We start from the raw sequence: 8,154 nt of genomic DNA, 5'->3' as shown, positions 1-8,154 counted from the left end.
ACAGCACAGGAATGAAATCATCAACATTTATTGCTCACATCTTTACTAACGCTGCAGACATTTGCTTTAAAGCAGTATCCAAATCCATAGGATGTAGTGATCACAATATAAAAACAAAAACATTTTTTTGTTTGTTTTATCTTTGACCAGATCTAATGTGTTATATTCTTCTAAGTTAATTTCACATTTCCACATACTTCAAAATGTTTGCTTTCCAAAAGTACCAAGAATATGCAGATCCTTGCTTCAGGTCCTTAGCTACAGGCAGTTAGAGTTGGGTATGTAATTTTAGGTGGAAATTGAAATTAAGGGTTTGATCCTTAAGAGATTTTTAAAAACGTCAAGTGGCAGAAACTCTTCCTGCCTTCTCGTCTATACAGTAATATCTTCTACATGCTAATGTTTGCCAAGCTAGCACACGTGTATATTTTTGATAGCTAGCTAGCTAATTTATATAAAGGTCAGGTAGAAAAAAACTGCTAACGTGGCGATTTCATGAAGTTAGCTAGCTGGGGGGGTGGGGGGTGGAGCATCACAAGTTTAAGACCTCTCTCTTACGCCTGGTCTTAACGAGATGGTCACGGTTGTTTTATACGGGTATCCTTGAATTATTTGGCGTGTGCTATGGCCAAAAAGTAGCTTGTGTTGAGTTTGGTTAATAAACCGGGAATTCGTACACTCAAACATGTCTGGACAGTTGTTCATTCATGATCTAGCCAGGTCACTACAATAGGTTAAACTTTATATAGCACAAAAAAACGGGGTTAATTGCAATCCATTGTCAAGTCAAGTATGTTTATTGTCATATGCAAGAACTAGAGTAATACCTTACAATGAAATGCTTACTTGCATGTCGGCCAACAACAGCAAGTACAAAATATATTAATACACAATCTAAAAGATTAATAACAATGGATCAAAGGGTACAGAGAATGTGCAAACAGGCAGTTAAAATAAATTAAATAGAACTGTGAAATTGGTATTTACATATGAGAGGGATACAATGTTGAGTGCAAGAAGATGTATAGTGCATATTTAATAAAACAAATATGAAATATATGTTGGCATTATATTGCAAGCCACAATCGGGCCAAATTTGGCCTGCCATAATGAATAAAGAATAATTTGTCATATTTGTCCCACTGTTGGCCCACATAGGACCGGCCGCTGCCAGGGCAAAGCCAGCAGTGCCGAACAGTTGCTGCAAGTGGTCCGGAAATGTCTGCTATCTGGGTAATGTAGGCTACATGATAGAACAGCTATTTCCATGTTAAAATGTTATGGGGTGTAGTTTCTCCATTGTTTTTTATGGTAGGCTAATCTTTTAGACCTACGTTATGATCAAATAGCCACAGTGGCCTACTTGACCACTGTCAAAACTGTAAATTAAAGCGGTGTTCACAGTAAACATGCGATGGAAGTTGCACAGAATTTTCACAAAGTTCAAGTTATTTTCATAAATTTGCGCAGTGGCAATCTTTTTTTGAGGGAATGTTGCTGCTCAGCTATCGCAGACACAACAACCAACAACTAAACAATCTTTGATCTAGTGATCATCCTTGAACCTCAAAGTATTGCCGATAATGACTGGGTGCAGGTGTGTCTGTGCACAGTATACAATCAAAGCTGACCCAGGGATTGTGACATATGTTTGTAAATATGAAACCTGGCCACTTAACATTTGGTGGAAACATGTCAGGGTCACGACCTTGTGTTTAAACCCAAACACAGGGTCACAAGGTCAGTGTTTATTCCTGTGACTGCTCCTCTGCCCAGATGGTATCAGTGCCAGGTAGAGTGCAAATGGATTAGCGCCCGAGATAGGTCATTATAGCTGCACCACTGCTAAAGCTAATCTGTCTGTCTGCAGGGCAGCGGGTCCTTGGGATTGATCACCTGAGTGTTTTAACTCCCGACACTCATCTGTGCTAATGGTGTTGTCACAGCACTGCCGTTTTAATGGCTGTGCGCATTTGGAGCGGTCCATAATTGGGGCGGCAGGTAGTCTAGTGGTTAGAGTGTTGGGCTAGTAACCAAAAGGTTGCTGGATTGATGTTGATTAAGGCAGCCCCCTCTGATTGAGGGGTTGGGTTAAATGTGGAGGACACAGTTCAGTTGAAGGCATTCAGTTGTATATCTGACAAGGTCTTTCCCTTATTCAGAAGTTTTACAATACCTACATAAAATGGGGAACATCAGCTAGTGCTGAACTTTTTAGAAAATATATTTTTACTTCATGGAAAGCGAAGAAGTGGATGTTATTACAGTAGAAGGTCTTCCAGCCTGTTAAATGCTTGCAGACATAGACAATACGTGGCCATGCTGATATGAGGCATGCAGGTATCATTATTACACGATATGGCAGATCATTAGAGCTTATGTGAATACTCATGTGCAGATTATGATATTCAGCCACGCATGTGACGAGTTCTGTGACCTATATCACTATCATTTGGGATGGCTTTCTGAAAAGCTGTGGACATTTCAGCAAAACTGATATCATGTTAATGTATTTCACGTGTTGATTTAGACATTCCTTTCTCCTATTCATCCTAATCCCTTCCAGACCTCTGACTCTTGTTTATCTGAGCCCTCATGCGGTGGGAAAATAGCTTTATTTAATTACTGAGCAAATACCGAGACGTTGTATCTCTGACTGCTCGCCTGGCGGGAGCTCCTGCTAGGGGTCCTTTATGCTAACTCGCTTCAAGGCATAATCAACAAAGTGAACCTGTTGTTCAGTCCTCTATTAGGCCAGTCTCTGTGTACCAGGGATATTGACATCCTTCATCCTTTCTAATTGGCCAATCTATTACTGTTATCCCTTGTGGGGTAATCATGAACACCATTATTAAATATGTTCCCAGTGATCATTGATATGATTTACACGATCACAGTAAATGGACCAATGTTGAGTCGCTTAATTGAAGCAGCCATCATTGAAAATAAGCATAAGCATTTTCTAATCCGTTAATCAGATTCTGTACATTTCCTGAACTGTAGGAATTAAAAAGTAATTAACCCCTAACTCAATCAATTCTTATTAACTGACAGTGGTAATGTTAGGTCTGTATTCCACTAATAAAATGTCTTGTTGACTGATTGACAGGGAACTAAGTGCTGTATTCCTACCTCTGGATCATCTTAGCGTGGCTGTATCACTATCATTTGGGATGGCCTTAAAATGCCACTCACGTATGTGGAGTTTCTCACATCTCAGCTCCCGGTACCTCTCAACACTTCTGCTGTATCCCTTCAGAGGAACTCTCTCTCTCTCTCTCTCTCTCTCCCTCCACTCTGCCTGTATACCTTCAAAGGAACTCTCTTTCTCCACTCCGCCTGTATACCTTCAGAGGAACTCTCTCTCTCCACTCCGCCTGTATACCTTCAAAAGAACTCTTTCTCTCCACTCCGCCTGTATACCTTCAAAGGAACTCTCTCTCTCCACTCCGCCTGTATACCTTCAAAGGAATTCTCTCTCTCCACTCCGCCTGTATACCTTCAGAGGAACTTTCTCTCTCCACTCTGCCTGTATACCTTCAGAGGAACTCTCTCTCTCTCTCTGAGTGCCTGTATACCTTCAGAGGAACTCTCTCACTCCACTCTGCCCATCCTGTTAAGGCTATTTTTACTGCTAACCTACAAAGCATTACATGGGGTTGCTCCTACCTATCTTTCCGATTTGGTCCTGCCGTACATACCTACACGTATGCTACGGTCACAAGACGCAGGCCTCCTAATTGTCCCTAGACTTTCTAAGCAAACAGCTGGAGGCAGGGCTTTCTCCTATAGAGCTCCATTTTTATGGAATGGTCTGCCTACCCATGTGAGAGACGCAGACTCGGTCTCAACCTTTAAGTATTTACTGAAGACTCATCTCTTCAGTAGGTCATATGATTGAGTGTAGTCTGGCCCAGGAGTGTGAAGGTGAACGGAAAGGCTCTAGAGCAACGAACCGCCCTTGCTGTCTCAGCCTGGCCGGTTCCCCTCTCTCCACTGGGATTCTCTGCCTCTAACTCTATTACAGGGGCTGAGTCACTGGCTTACTGGTGCTCTTCCATGCCGTCCCTAGGAGGGGTGCGTCACTTGAGTGGGTTGAGTCAATGACGTGGTTATCCTGTCTGGGTTGGCGCCTCCCCTTGGGTTGTGCCGTGGCGGAGATCTTTGTGGGCTATACTTGGCCTTGTCTCAGGATGGTAAGTTGGTGGTTGAAGGTATCCCTCTAGTGGTGTGGGGGCTGTGCTTTGGCAAAGTGGTTGGGGTTATATCCTGCCTGTTTGGCCCTGTCCGGGGGTATCATCGGATGGGGCCACAGTGTCTCCTGACCCCTCCTGTCTCAGCCTCCAGTATTTATGCTGCAGTAGTTTGTGTCGGGGGCTAGGCTCAGTCTGTTATATCTAGAGTGTTTCTCCTGTCTTATCCGGTGTCCTGTGTGAATTCAAGTATGCTCTCTCTAATTCTCTCTTTCTTTCTTTCTTTCTCTCTGAGGACCTGAGCCGTAGGACCATGCCTCAGGTCTACGTGGCATGGTGACTCCTTGCTGTCCCCAGTCCACCTGGCCATGCAGCTGCTCCAGTTTCAACTGTTCTGTCTGCGGCTATGGAACCCTGACCTGTTCACCGGACATGCGATCTGAGAGACAGCAGGAGCGGTAGAGATACTCTCAATGATCGGCTATGAAAAGCCAACTGACACTTACTCCTGAGGTGCTGACTTGTTGCACCCTCGACAACTATTGTGATTATTATTATTTGACCATGCTGGTCATTTATGAACATTTGAACATCTTGGTCATGTTCTCTTATAATCTCCACCCGGCACAGCCAGAAGAGGACTGGCCACCACTCATAGCCTAGTTCCCCTCTAGGTTTCTTCCTAGGTTTTGGCCTTTCTAGGGAGTTCTTCCTAGCCACCGTGCTTCTACACCTGCATTGCTTGCTGTTTGGGGTTTTAGGCTGGGTTTCTGTACAGCACTTTGAGATATCAGCTGATGTAAGAAGGGCTATATAAATACATTTGATAAGATTTGATTTGATTTCTTCTTGCCTCAGTTTCTTTCTAGCATGGAAACGCTGAGGTCTCAGTAGTAAACAGATGCGACGGGGTGTGTAAACACAGAGTGCTAAGCACTAGAAAACTGCAGATAAAAGCAGTGACCTAAATGGAGAGAAACTCTGTCCCTGTTGAGAAATAAATAACTGGCAAGTGTCAGAGTAATTCTTCTTCGCATGGACGTCATTGTCAATACAGATTCAGACTCCTGGGATCTGCGTCAAGCACTGAATTAAGTCCCTTGAAGGCAAACTGATCCTCAGACTTCTGGATTAAGAAAAAAATTTCAAAACTTTTCCAAGTACTTTCATAAAACCATATGAGATATGTCTGATAAATGCATTTATTTGTAGGGGACACTTATGGGTTTAAATTCCGTACAAATCCTTGCACAAATCCTTGCTAATGAAAATACAGTAGCGTACAATAAGAAACTGTCATTGTCAAGGTTCTATCTGTGGTTGAGCATTGACAAACCCACAGGAAGAATAATAAAACATTCCGGTCCTCAGTATATGTAGTACCAACATCTCATTGCTATGTATTTTTGTCTTTTGAATTAAGTTTGTTTTGTCAACCCTTTCAGTCTAATGATGAAGAAGCGCTGAATATGTTCTTGTTGTCTGGTCCCCCGTTTTACCTATCACAGATACAAGTGTAACCATTTGTATCTACTTAACTAGTCCTATACTATGCCTGATAGCTGCAGACATTTTAATGTGTTCTTGGCCTCTTTGTTGCTATGTCTTAAATTCTCCTCCATTGCAATCCCACAGTCTTGAAAATTGTAATGAAGACTTTCATTAGCTTCCTCAGAATGTGTTGATGTAGCATACGCACAAGCCCACGCATTATCCTCTTTGGCTGACAAAACTTAAATTTTACCTCAGAAAAATAAATACATTTCTAAATACCATATAGTGTACACTGTCTACTGTATTTTATTATTAAAACATTGTTTTGTATTAAATGTCACACAAGACCTACACATCAAAAGGCATACTTTATAACTCCTGGTTGTGTATTGTTCTATGGGTAGAGTTTCTGCTACAATATAAATTAACCCGTGGCCTTGTCACGCCCTGATCGTAGAGAGCTTTCTATGTCTTTATTTTGGTTTGGTCAGGGTGTGATTTGGGTGGGCATTCTATGCTCATTTTCTGGTTCTTAATCAGTGGTTCTCAATCAGAGGCAGCTGTCTATCGTTGTCTCGGATTGAGAACCATACTTAGGTATCTTTTTCCCACATGATTTTTGTGGGTAGTTATTTTCTGTTTAGTGTTTTGCACCTTTCAGGACTGTTTCGGTTTTATTTATTCTCTTGTTATTTTGGTATAGTGTTCTGTTCAAATAAATAAGCATGAACACTTACCACGCTGCGCTTTGGTCCGACTACTCTTTTTCAGACGACGAAAACTGTTACAGGCCTATCCCGCATAATGGGATCAGCAACCTGCTACTTTCATCCTGAAGAGAAAGCACTTTGTCCCACAGAACCTCTGGAAGAACAATTACAGGCTCTCAGACATGCCAAATTCCATGTTCCTGTCAGGGACGGCAGCCAGATGTGGACAAACTGTCCCGTGTGGTGCTACAGCTGCCAACTCTATAATAGAGAGGAGCTGCATGGGATCACATCTATAACAGAGTGGATCTGAATGGGATCACACAACCAGCCAAGGAAAAGGAACTGTGTCCAATTACAAATCCCCCCCTCCCCCCTATGTGTACAAAATGTGTCTATCTAAGCGCTATAGAATCAGAGAGTAGGACTCTGGAGGAGAAGGGCTTTGAGTAGGTGGACAGCAAAGACTCTCCGTGCTATTGGCGTCTCACATCTCTGTATCATCTGTTTCTGCCCTCAGCCATGGTTGTGTTCATTATGCCTGCCCACATACAGCTGACAGAAGACACTGGATTGATTACCTTTGCCACAGTCAGGCTTCATCGTTTGCTGTTTTACTGTACATAACGGAAATACAAGCTAGAGAAAATCCTATGAAGCAATCCTACATTATATGACACGTGTGATCAAATAGAGATTTTTGAGGAAGTCTTCAACATGGTAAATAGAGAGACATTGGTCTGCCAGCACAACAAAACATATAGGTCATAATTCACAAAAGAGTAAAGCACACACAATGAAGAATTTGTTTAATTAAATAACTACTCATAGCCTAATAAAGCATTGGAGTTGGCAGCCATGTATGCTTAAAAAGAGAGATTGACCTCCATATAGCATTTTTCACTTTCATTATCATAGTCACTTCACCTAATTAGCAATCAGTCAAGTTTGGCCTGGGGGGAAAAACCACATTTGATTTTCAGACTTTGGCCTCTGTAAACAGTGTTGTCCCTTTTTTAGGATTGTTTTTTAGAAAGCTGGGCCTTACTTACGGTACTCATTTCCTCTCCAGTGATGTTTTTTTACAGCTTGGCACATCACACCAGGCCCTTGTTTTTCAAAAGACACATAAATCCCCTAGGGGGTTGGCTAGGGGTGTTGGAGAGGATGCCAGTTCATTGGGCCAGGCTGGCACTGTCGAACATGAAACAGTGTAATAAAAACCCATCTGTTGGAAGACTGCAGCTGAGCCAACGGAACAGAGCCTGTGTGCTTGAGGATTTGGCTGACAGCACTTTAAAGACTCCTCTCTTAACTCCTCTCTTAACCTATCTTCTATCCAAGGGTGGCCAACTTTCTGTTATTTTGAAGGGATTTTAGGAGAGGGATGATATTTGTTTGTGTGTGTGTGCATGCGTGCGTATCAGAGTTGGGGTCAAGTTAATTTAGGAAATAAACTGAAATTCCATTTCCAGAATTGAAAATATTGCATTAACTTTCAATGATTTATCAATACTGAAAAGGAGAAGCTATTTATTTCAAGCCTTTTTGTTGTTCTAATCTAAATTCATACTGCATTCATACTTAGGAACACTGTGTTGGATCTCCCATTGTGGATGCTAGGGAACGGACATGGAACTCCAGGAACAAATGCATGATTCTACTTTGTATTTAAATTCCATTAGCTTTCAGTATAGGATTGGAGGCACTTTCGGGTGGCCATGGGCGCATCCAGTGCATTCAGACAATTTCAGACC

The sequence above is a fragment of the Salvelinus fontinalis genome, chromosome 18, assembly GCF_029448725.1.
Source record: "Salvelinus fontinalis isolate EN_2023a chromosome 18, ASM2944872v1, whole genome shotgun sequence".
NCBI classification, from domain to species: Eukaryota; Metazoa; Chordata; class Actinopteri; order Salmoniformes; family Salmonidae; genus Salvelinus; species Salvelinus fontinalis.
Note: the sequence above shows the minus strand (reverse complement) of the source record.